An 11,322-nucleotide genomic window follows, 5' to 3' on the forward strand; every position below is an offset into this window, starting at 1 on the left:
GTTTATGGTGTCAGGGACTCTTCTGGGCACTCAGGATATTTCATGAAACAAAGCATGTAAAAACCCTGCCACATCATGAACCTTACCTTTCTTTTTTGAAGAGACAAAAAAAAAAAAGATAAATAAACATAACATGTGCCTAAGATAACTCATAATGGAAAAACTGGGCCAGAAAGAGACAACATAAAGTACTGAAGGAGTTTACAATAAGGAAACCAAGACACACTTAAATGTATTGACTTTTAATCAAAAGCCCCAAAAGAAGTGGGAGAGTTTGCCCTGAGTCTGTGGGAGGGGATAAATCTGGCCAGGCAGAGGAAACATCACATGCAAAGTTTTGTCCGTAATTTTCCAAAAACCAAAAGAAGGCTAGTGTGACATGGTGATAATAACCCACACAAAAAGAATTCAGAGAAACACAACTTCCATATCTTATAGGGCCTACAGTCCTAGCCTAGTACAGGTTGTGACTTTACTCAGAAGCAGGTGGAAAGACATGAAGGGGTTTTGTGAAGAAGAATGACATCATTCGACCTATATCTTGATTTGATCTTCACCTTGTTTTATTTTATCACAGGACAGGGTGGCAGAGGAAGGGAGCCAAGTTAGAAGGCTATGGAAACAATTGAGGTGAACGGAGATGATGGCCTGGACCATGGCCAACGGTAGTAATTTTTGATGGGAAAGTGGAACTAAAAGAATTTGCTAATGAATCAGAGTGTTAAATAAAAAGTCAAGAAAAGTTCACCAAGATCTACAGTTTGAGCAAGTAATTTGAGAACAGAGTTGTCACTGACAGAGGTAAAATTCCTCAGCACACTGTCTGGCCCAGGCTAAATATAAGTGGCAGGGGATGAGTGTGCTAGACAGAGGAAAGCAGAAGGAGCTGGAGATTCCCAGAGAACAGTGTGAGCAGATAGGTAAGCAAACTGGGCACAGAGAAATCAGTTTACAGGTTCCTGAAAGACATCCCTAACTACTATTTCGTAAGCACCCAATATGTTTTATATATCATCAATTCTTAACTCATTCCTCTTTTACAAATAACAAAAGATATGTTTAAAGAGAGAAAAATCAAAGAAAACCAAAATAGTGAGAGAGAAAGAAAAGTATGTATGGAAAAATTTGATGATGTTTTGAGTTCCTCATTCAAGAACCCTTGTGGTTAACTCCACCCCATTCCTCCCACATATTAATTTCAGAAGCCAAAATTTTCCTCATTTTGCCTAAATTTATATTGTATTTGTATTGCTTCAGAAAAATCATGATAAAACATCAATTTATATGTGCATAAATGTGAATAATAATATTCACATACTGATAGGGAATTTTTAATATTAAATCAAACACTTCTTCATTATGTAATTAGTAAAAGGCTCACATTTCTGCCCTAATTCCACACTAAAGTATTCTTCTCTCATTATTCTGGCCAGATTTCATTGCATGATCTGCTATGACACATGCAGATCTGTATTTTATACATACCATTTTATATATCACTTAACAACTAACCAGTTAAATCACCTTTGCAACTGTTCAAATTTAGACAGCAAATTACAGTGTTTTCTATTACAGCAACTGTGGCTATTTTTGTTCTGAACACCCTCCAGCTAAGAAATGCCTTATTGATGCTGTGCAGTTGCATGTGTGTGTTTTTATGTCTGTGTATGCCCATGTACTCACAGGTATGTTTACAGACTAAAGCTGATACAATTAGGTATGTAGAGTATAAAATAGAATCATAAGCAGCCATCCCACATCACGACCATCCAGGCTAAGATTGGAGCATTTCCAGAACCTTATAAGCCCCTCTGTCCTCTACTCTGTGTAACTCTGGCACACGCCTCTCTTTCTTGCCCCACAGATGACCATTATTCTGAATTTTGTGATAATTAACCCATTTATTTATAAATATTTAAGGATATTTATATGTATTTACAAATTTATAGATTTTATAAATAGCATAGATTTTTAAAACACTCAGGTTGAAGATTCCCTCAGAGAACAACTTTCTTGCTCAGAGAAGAAATGTTCTATAATAACGTGCCCAAAATATACTCTGATATAGAAAATGAAGCATAAAACAGATTTCTTTACTTTCTAAATTCTCAAAATCTTATGTAGCCTAAAGATCATTTGAATCAGCAAGAAGGACACACTCTGCAATATGTTTACCAAACACATTTAGATAGATTAAACCTGTTCACAGTCATCTTTTCAGAAATGTGTTCCAAAGAAAACACTTTGACAAATAGTACCCTAGGGTAGGGGATTTTCCTTTACCACACACCACTTCTTGTCAACCTCTCCTTCATTTCCACCAGCCTACAGTTTTGCCCATTCATAATTTCATTCTCACGTAAGCATGTGACATAATGCGGCATGATTTTTTTCGTTTTGTTTGTATGGTATGGTTTTCTCTGGAAGACCCACTACCTTGATGCTGCTCTCCATTTTGCCCCTTAACAATTTCATTGCCTCCTGGGCTCACAGCTGAGACTAAGACTATAGTAATAAAATCCCACTCAATAATCTGATTGCAGTATATAGAGATCAAACTCAAGATCTCTCAAGATCCATTGTAAAGCAATCTCCCACTGTCAGAGGCTACTATAATTTGAATAAAATATTTGAAAATTATGTTTCAAGCCACAGCTGTTTCTCCTATGGTGACTATCATCATTTTATACATTAAATGCTATATATTTTACAGAAAGTCCCTGATCAGTGCCCAGTATAATTAAATTGTTTACAATAAGTCAGCATTTTATATTTGCCTTTATTTTTAAACACCTGAAGGGCTGAAGGTGTGAAGACATTTGGTTATATCTCTCCTTTTGAGTTTTTGTTTTTAGACACAGACCTGAATTTCTTCCAGAATTTTCAGAACCCTTGAGAGCATCTATGTACTTCGATGGTTTCTCTCTTGCATCCATTCTTCTGAGTAAACAGCCTGATATTTCCCCATTCCGTTTGCAGCTGCAAACTGTACAAGGTCAACAGTGTCTCATATGGAAAAGCGGCTACTTCTGTCTGAGATGGCTTGAGATGCATTAGGAAATACACTCTCCCACCCATAGAACAGCACTGAGAATCAGCACAGTCTACTCTGGATAACAGTAAACAAAAATTACATTTTATTTTGCTGGCTAACAAGATTTTATTTGGCTGACTTTTTAGATGAGATTTTGAGGCTGGGGCACAAACACACAAATGCTTTTGTGAGAGCTTATACATCAAAATCACAGCATTGAGTCTAAAACTCATTTCTCAACATTTTCCCAACATGTCTTTTGAGTCAACTTAGAGGAGAGCAATACAAGAGGAACTTTAAAGAGGCATGTCATGAGGCCTTTATAAAGAATGTGATTTACTTGAATTTTTTCAGAATGCTGTCCAAACAACTCCACTTCACAAAAAAGGTTTCCTAGGCCCAGGGGATGGGTTTGGAGTGGGAACCTTCTACTTCATGCAGTGAATTCTAACCATGTTCAAACATGACATAAGGATTTAAACCAGAACATCCTATTATTATTAGGATTAAGGAATTTGATACTAATCCCATAATCCCTGTTTAGAAAGTAGCCATAAAAGGAAATTTGTTCATGAAAGAAGAAAGTACATTGAGGTGTCACTAAATTTAACAATTATTAAGAAATAAAGAGTGATTGTGAAAGGGCTAAGGAATGCACAAGAAGTCTCTTTGCAGAGATCCTGACATAGCAAGAGGGTGATATTAGCTATGATGGTGATGATGGTAATGATGGTAGTGCTAATTATTAAGTTAAATATCTGAGAGAAAACAAGAAGATAAATTATCAATGAATTCGGAGATTTAGGTTTGGTAGGGAAGAAGATATAATATGGGTTTGTTTAATCATATTTCAAACTAATTAAAATAACAATTCAAGTGTTTGCAGATTTCAGTATAATGTATACTGAATAAATAAGTACATATACATATATACAAGTATATAAGGAACACACACATATATATCATTGCACTGTAGTTTCTGATTTTTACACTCCTTTTTTTTGTCATGCTCCAAACAAGCTAAGTTAGTAGAAATCATAGTCATCTACACTGCACACTGCATGCAAAGAAAGGTAAAAACAAATAAATGAAGTTTAGATAAAGAACATCAGATTTAGATGTAAACTTTTTTTCTGGAGAATGAAGATGTGATCTATTAAATAACAAAAAATAAAAGGACTGATCAGCATGACAAGAAAACCCTTTAATTATGATAAAAGAGTGACACAAAAATTTATAGAAAGTATGGAGACAAATGGTAACCTAAAAGTTTTGAATAAATGCTCTACAGAGGAGCAAATAAGGCATAGGTTATAAGTTATTTCTGAAAATTTTCTTACTCCACTTTTACTAATGTATCACTTACAGACAATATGATACAGCAGCTATATGTGCAGTTTGATCATATTGAACAGGTGTGTTCACCAACATTTCAACCATCACAATCAAGATGAAAATCACTACACTCACACCAGATCCCTGTGCCTCACTTGCTGTGAACCAAATACATTTCTGTGCTGAAGAAGCCACTGATCTGCTTTATGCAATTAGATATCAACTCTGCCTTTCCTAAAACTTCATATAAAGAAGAACATGCAATAAATACTCTTTGTGCCTTGCTTATTTTTCTCAGCAAAATTGTTTTCAGAATTAGGTTTCTGTTGCATGAATCAGTCTGTTTGTTGCTGATTAGTATTCCAATAGTTGGCTGTGTCACAATTTGCTCATCCATTCAATGGTGAAAGATATTTGTATGGTTTCCAATCTTTGGTTATGAATGCTGATATACAAATAGAGGACATACGTTATGTGTTTTACTTAAGCAAATAGGCAGTTTTTTTTACCTGTACTCACTATTATATTCACTTGGTCTATTCATCTACCCTTATGTTTACCAGTAGCCTTGGTTACTACAGCTTTATAGGAAGTCCTAACATCATGCCATGTAAGCCCTCCAACTGTGTCCTCTTTCAAATTTGTTTTGGCTCTTTTTAATCTCTGAATATTGTTCCACATTTCTGAAATGATTTACCAACCCCCTCTTGTGGGGAAAAAATGTCTGATGAGTTTTTGACTGGGAATGCTTTAGATCAATTTGAAGAAATGATTTTTACAACACTGACTTTTCTAATATATAAATTTCATGTATCTTTCCACCCACTTACTTCTTTCACTTCTTTTAATTTTTGTGACTTTTTGCATACATTTTTATTAAATTTACCCCTCAGAATTTAATGTTTTAATGTTCTTGTAAGTGAACCACTTATATTTACTTTCTTGTTTCTGATTGCTAGTGTTCACACATTCAAGCAAATTTTATGCTTTTATAATGCCTCCTTAATAGTGTTGGTAGTTATTGAAGACTTTAAGTTTATGTATATGTGGTCATCTTGAATGCTTATTTATCTGCTTTTTACTTATTTTACTTGCTACACAGATAGGCCTCCAAATAAATACCAAACAGAAGGAGTGAAATTGAAATGGTATTTTTTCCTGATCTTACTTATGTGGGTATAATTTAAGTCTGATGATAGCTTCTGATTTCACATAAAATATTTGAAAAGCCAGAGTTTTGTTCTATTATCATTTTGCTAAAGTTTTCACCATGAATGGTGTTAACATTTTTAAATTTGTTTTCAGGTACTTACTGTACTTTATGCTAAAATAAGTCATATTAACTATTTTGTTTTAGATTTTTCAACTCCTTTATGTTCCTAGAATAGGCTTCCTGCTTATAAGGTTCTGTTCTTAGCTGTAGTTGAGTATAATTTCTAGTATATTTGGAGAATTTTTCTTTTGACATTCCTTTAGCATATTGGTCTGTTGGGTTTCTTAAACATCTTCAATAAATTTTTAAAGTTTTATTATCAAGTAACAGTGACCCCAAAATTTAGAAATGTTTCTAATATCCTTATTTTATTAACAAGATTGTATAATATTAAGTGTTTAAGAAACTTCACCAATAAAGGGAACTCCACTTGGAGTTTTCATTCATAAGATGGACTTTCAGTTAAAATTTTCTTTCTTTATGGCATTGAATTTTCTATTCATTTTTGTTTCAGTTTTTAGTATTTTTATTAAATTTATTTATTTAATCTGTTGTAGAACTTATTGTATACATTGTGTAACTTACAATTTATAAGTACTCTAATCTAGCTCCACTCTAGTCTTTGAGTTCTCAAACTCAAAGGAATTTTTAAAAATTGGCTGATTTTTCTACCATGGTATTTTAGAGCATCAATAAGTATATACCTTGTTTCTCTCTGAACCAAGTTGTTCTAGGAATTTTCCCAATAGTTTCAATAAATTTTCAATAATTCTCCTTGTAAAGCATTTATGTCTAAAAGACATGCTCATTTTATCAGTAATATAAATGATCTTTTGTGTGAAGAAATACGTAGACCATTTATTTTTGTTAGGTGTATAAGAAATATTTAGAAAATCCTGAGAGAAAAGAAAATCTTACTATTTCATAGTACCCACACCTGGACAAGTTCTACATTTTATTACTTTGAAGGCAAATTAATGGCACTAGCCCTTTTTCAAGGCATCAAAAAACATTTGATTAATACTTTTCAAAGAGGAGCTAATAAGCAGAGTAAAATAATAATACAAGTTATTTTTTTAACACAAACATTGAGTCTTTGAAATCCTGTATTTTTTCATGGTTGAAATAGAAAATTTTGTTCTGGGCTTCAGAACTACACAACAGCCTCAGAAAAATGAAACTTCCTATTACCAAAAATCCTAATTAATTTTTTTCAAGATTTGCATAAGATCTGTTTGGGGGATTATTTGATTATTTTGTTACTTTTCTTGTTATTTAAATCAAATAACGTATTTCCTTTATGCTTATTAAAATTTCAGTTCCATGATAAGGGTTGAGAATATGGAGTCTGTTGTCAAGTACTGAAATTGCTATTCAGTAGAGTTTTGTGTGCTTAGCAATTTAGCAATTCACTCTCTCTTTAAGACTAACTTTTCTTATTTGTATTACATGCATAAAATCCATGCCTTCTTTTTGACATACTACAAGTAAATCAGAACTGTCATAAATAAATACTAAATCAATTTGAAGTAATAGTATGATGATGATTTTCAGATTTCCAGTTGATTCTTCCCTCTTTCTTTTACCTTTTTGGACAAATATGAATCTTTTCCCCAGGCCATATTCTATTCAAAATCTGACTTGATATGACTCAGGACACAATAATGTTCTTTATATTTTTACAGGGTGGTGAAAGAAAGAAAGAGAGAGAGAGAGGAAGAAAAAAAGAAAGAAAGGAAGGAAGGAAGGAAGGAAGGAAGGAAGGAAGGAAGGAAGGAAGGAGGAAGGAAGGAAGGAGAAACTGTAGCAAATATCTAATGGCCTTTAAAACCTAAAACCTTTACCCTCTGGCCCTTGAGGAAAAAAAAGTAGTTGGCCCCTTATTGATAGGCTATTAATGTACGTTTTATTATGTATTAATCAATGTTTAGCTATTCTGGCTGCATTTTCCTGAAAGAGAAGTAAAGAAAATTAAAGAATTTGTTAATCACATAATAAACTGAGATTTGATTAGCTGATTATCTTAGGTTAAATAAATGGAAAAGAACAGAAAGAAGAAAGCCAATGTTAGGATCATACACTGAGAAACACAGATAACATTTGTTATATATAGTAGACCCTGTTTAATGTTTAATTTTATAATACTTTAAGATGAATCATGTAAAATATGATAAATAATGGAGTAGTTAAAAAATGATCACAAATATTCTATTCAATTGAATAAAACCAGGAAAAAATTACTGAAATCCACTTTGCCAATTAAATGATGTGACTGATTTTACAATTAATTCATGAGATCTAAAAACAGATCTCTCTGTTTCATCTACTTTCTATAAATATTTTTGGAAATAATAAAATTTTAAAAATCAATAAATATAAGCCAGAATTTTATTTAAACTTAGCAGAATTCTAAGATGGTCCCAAGATTCCCAGAAGCTACTGCACACATATCTGTTCTGAATTACTCAAAGACTAGTAGAGTCACTGCAATCGAGAGATTTTTATAGATGTCATTATGGTTCCCAAAGCAGTAGAAATTTAAATATAAACATTTTCTACTACATCTGACCAAAGAAACTGAGATCAGGATCAGGAAAACCAAAGGTTCTGCACAAAGAAAAACCCTGTATTGGTCTGGAAAATGGTGGTGGTCATCTGACCAGGCATGTGAGTGACCTGTAACGGTGGCTACATCGAACTATGAGAAAATAAGATCTTCAATTGTACAATGAAAAGGGACTAAGTCCTGCCCAACCCTTCAATGAAGTTGGAAGTAAAATCTTCCCCAGGGCCTCTAACCTTGAAATCCCCTCATTTAACAATTTGATTTTAGCCTGTGAGACCCTGAGCAAAGAACCTCATCATTTTGTGACTAAGAGTCCTACAAAACTTTGGGAAAATAGATATCATTTTAATCTGCTCAAGTTGAGGGAAATATTGTTCAGGAATAGAGAACTAATACAAACTGATAGTTTCAAATGTTACATTTCTTGTATTTGGCATTTTTATTATTTAGAAATTTTCAGGTTTTCCAATTTAATTTACATGGTACTATCAAGAGGGACAGTAAAATTGTGAATAATAGGGATCATGTTATACTTAAAGTGAACTACAACATTTGTAAATTTCAGAGTCTCTCAAGCAGAGAAATAGTAGATAACTTATGATTTCATAACTTCTTTATTATGTTGCCTATGTTTTCAATATCATAGTAATGACAGTCATATATTAAAAAATGTAAAGTCCATTGTTTAAAATGAGTCAAAATTTTCCCAACATATATTCATTTATTTTACATTATATCATGGTCACATGTATTTACTTCTGAGAACATAATATAGAATTTTTTTTCAACTTCTCTAACACTTCCAGTTTTGAAACTTTGACTAAGGAACAGGGGTTCTGAATCACACCCAGTCATGATTTCTTTTTAACATGAGAAACAGTAAGAACAAATATAATTTGTGATACTGACACCAAGTAGACTCTGTTCAATATTCTGGTATGTGAATTATGCCACGAATTCATAAATATAACTTTTCCTGAAGGCAAATGTGTTAAACAGGAGATTTTAAAAAATTACTACAGTGCTGCCTGAGCACAGTCTCCTGAGTTCTAGAAAATATCTTGTTCCATCGATTCTAGCGAAATGAAGGGGCAGAGCAACAAGAAAATACTGTGCGTGGGATACACTCCACTAAATAGTCTGGAAATATTATTTTGTCCTTTGTGCAAAACATTTCATAAGCATTACCTTTTAAATCTTCATGGCCAGGCTATCAAATAAGTACCATCACTATCCCATATTGGAGATGAGTTTATTGGCATTTAGCAAGGTTAAGTAATTTGCCTAAGATCACCTGGTCAGCAAGCAGCTATGCCAAAATGTCAGTCACACTTTCTTTGCTTACCTACTGCCCAATTCTGACTCTGAGTAAGAGGAATAGGAAACTTCAAGTTGAATGAAATCACTTCATAAAAGCTGATGTTTTACCTTTTAGAAAATTTTATATATGGCAGGTATTGATTTTAAATTTGATTAGATGTCTATTCAGAAATTTTAGAAAAGCAACGTCTTGGTTTTTATTATTGAATTATAGTTATACATAATATTGGGATTCATATTTGATACAATTGTACATTCATGGAATATAATTTCTACATCAGACCTCAATACTCCTCCTTTTTCCTCCCCTTCTCTCTCCCTCTGTTCCCTTTTCTCTACACTACTGGTTTATTTATACTTTCTTAAAATCATTGCTTTATATATATGCATGAAGGTAAAGTTCACTGTGGTGTATTTTTATATGCACACAGCACAGTTTGAGCAATTTCATTCCACCATTCTCTCTTTTCTTGTATCTTCTCTCTCCCCCTAAGTATACTTTTTTTATGATAGAATCTGTATGTATTTCGCTATGCCACTCCGTTTTCCTGTTATCTTCTAGTATCATTAGCTTTTTGAACTGTTGCCAATGAATAAAGACTGATAGATCGCAATGCTACAACATTTTAGTAATCGCCACATATGGAGTTCTCTATGAAGCTCCATGAGAAGCTCCACGCAGACAATCTGCTCTGCCACCATTGGCTACAGGTGTGCATGAACAACATCAAACCGGTCCTTTGGTAATTGCGATACTGAGCCCGCCAACTCCTCACTGGGTTTTCTGCTTATTTTATCACCTACTGAGAGTTTTGCTAGGATTTTGGATTTGCCTATTTCTTCTCTATTTGTTAGGTTTTCCCCTATTTCAAAGTTAAGAGCTTCCATGCATTGTATTTTGCTGGAGGATCATTTCATGAAAGGTTTATCCTTGCCTTTTAAAAAATTTTGTTTGACCCCAAGTCTTTGGTCTGATGGTATTATAACTATGCCACCTTTCATTGACTAGGTTGATGCTAATTATATTTTCCCATCCTTTAACATTTTTGTGTCCTTGTATTTTTTGTGAGCAATGTATATTGCACACGTATGTGTGCAATTTATGTTTAATCCAAACTTAGAATTCTAGATTCTAGAGATTAGTGCTCTATCTGAAGTATGATTGGCAAAGATATTCTCCCACTCTGTAGGCTGTCTCTTCGCATTGCTGATAGTTTCCTTTGCTGAGAGAAAGCTTTTTAGTTTGAATCTATCCCAGTGGTTGATTCTAGCTTTTATTTCTTGTGCTATGGAAGTCCTGTTAAGGAAGTCTGGTCCTAGACCAACAAGGTGAAGATTTGGACCTACTTTTTCTTCTATAATCTGCAGGGTCTCTGGTCTGATTCCAAGGTCCTTAATCCATTTTGAGTTTAGTTTCATGCATGGTGAGAGATATAATGGTATGCCTTTACGCCATGTACAAACAGAGAAACAACATGTATCCCATTTGTTTACAATAAAAAAAAAATGAGAAAAAAAAAAGAATTCTAGATTCTAAACAAACTGTATAGTTTAAACCTGAAATTTATTATTAAAATAATTTTTCTATTTATTTTCTCTTGGACCTATCAAGACATCAATTACTTTTTTGTTGTGGAATAAAGAATGAACAGAATACATCTTATCTGTTTATTATTTATTTCTTTACTCAACAAAGAAATAAATTTCTTTTCTCCTTCCTGCTTTATGCAACATCATCTAAAATTGTTTCTATCCTCTTTTCCTTTCTGGATTTTCTAGAGATTATCATATTATCCTTAGATTTATTTTAATTGAATGCAAAGTTTATCTCCTCTCCAATCAAATGTTATAAAA

The sequence above is a fragment of the Sciurus vulgaris genome (assembly GCF_902686455.1).
Source record: "Sciurus vulgaris genome assembly, chromosome: 8".
In the NCBI taxonomy this organism is placed as follows: Eukaryota; Metazoa; Chordata; class Mammalia; order Rodentia; family Sciuridae; genus Sciurus; species Sciurus vulgaris.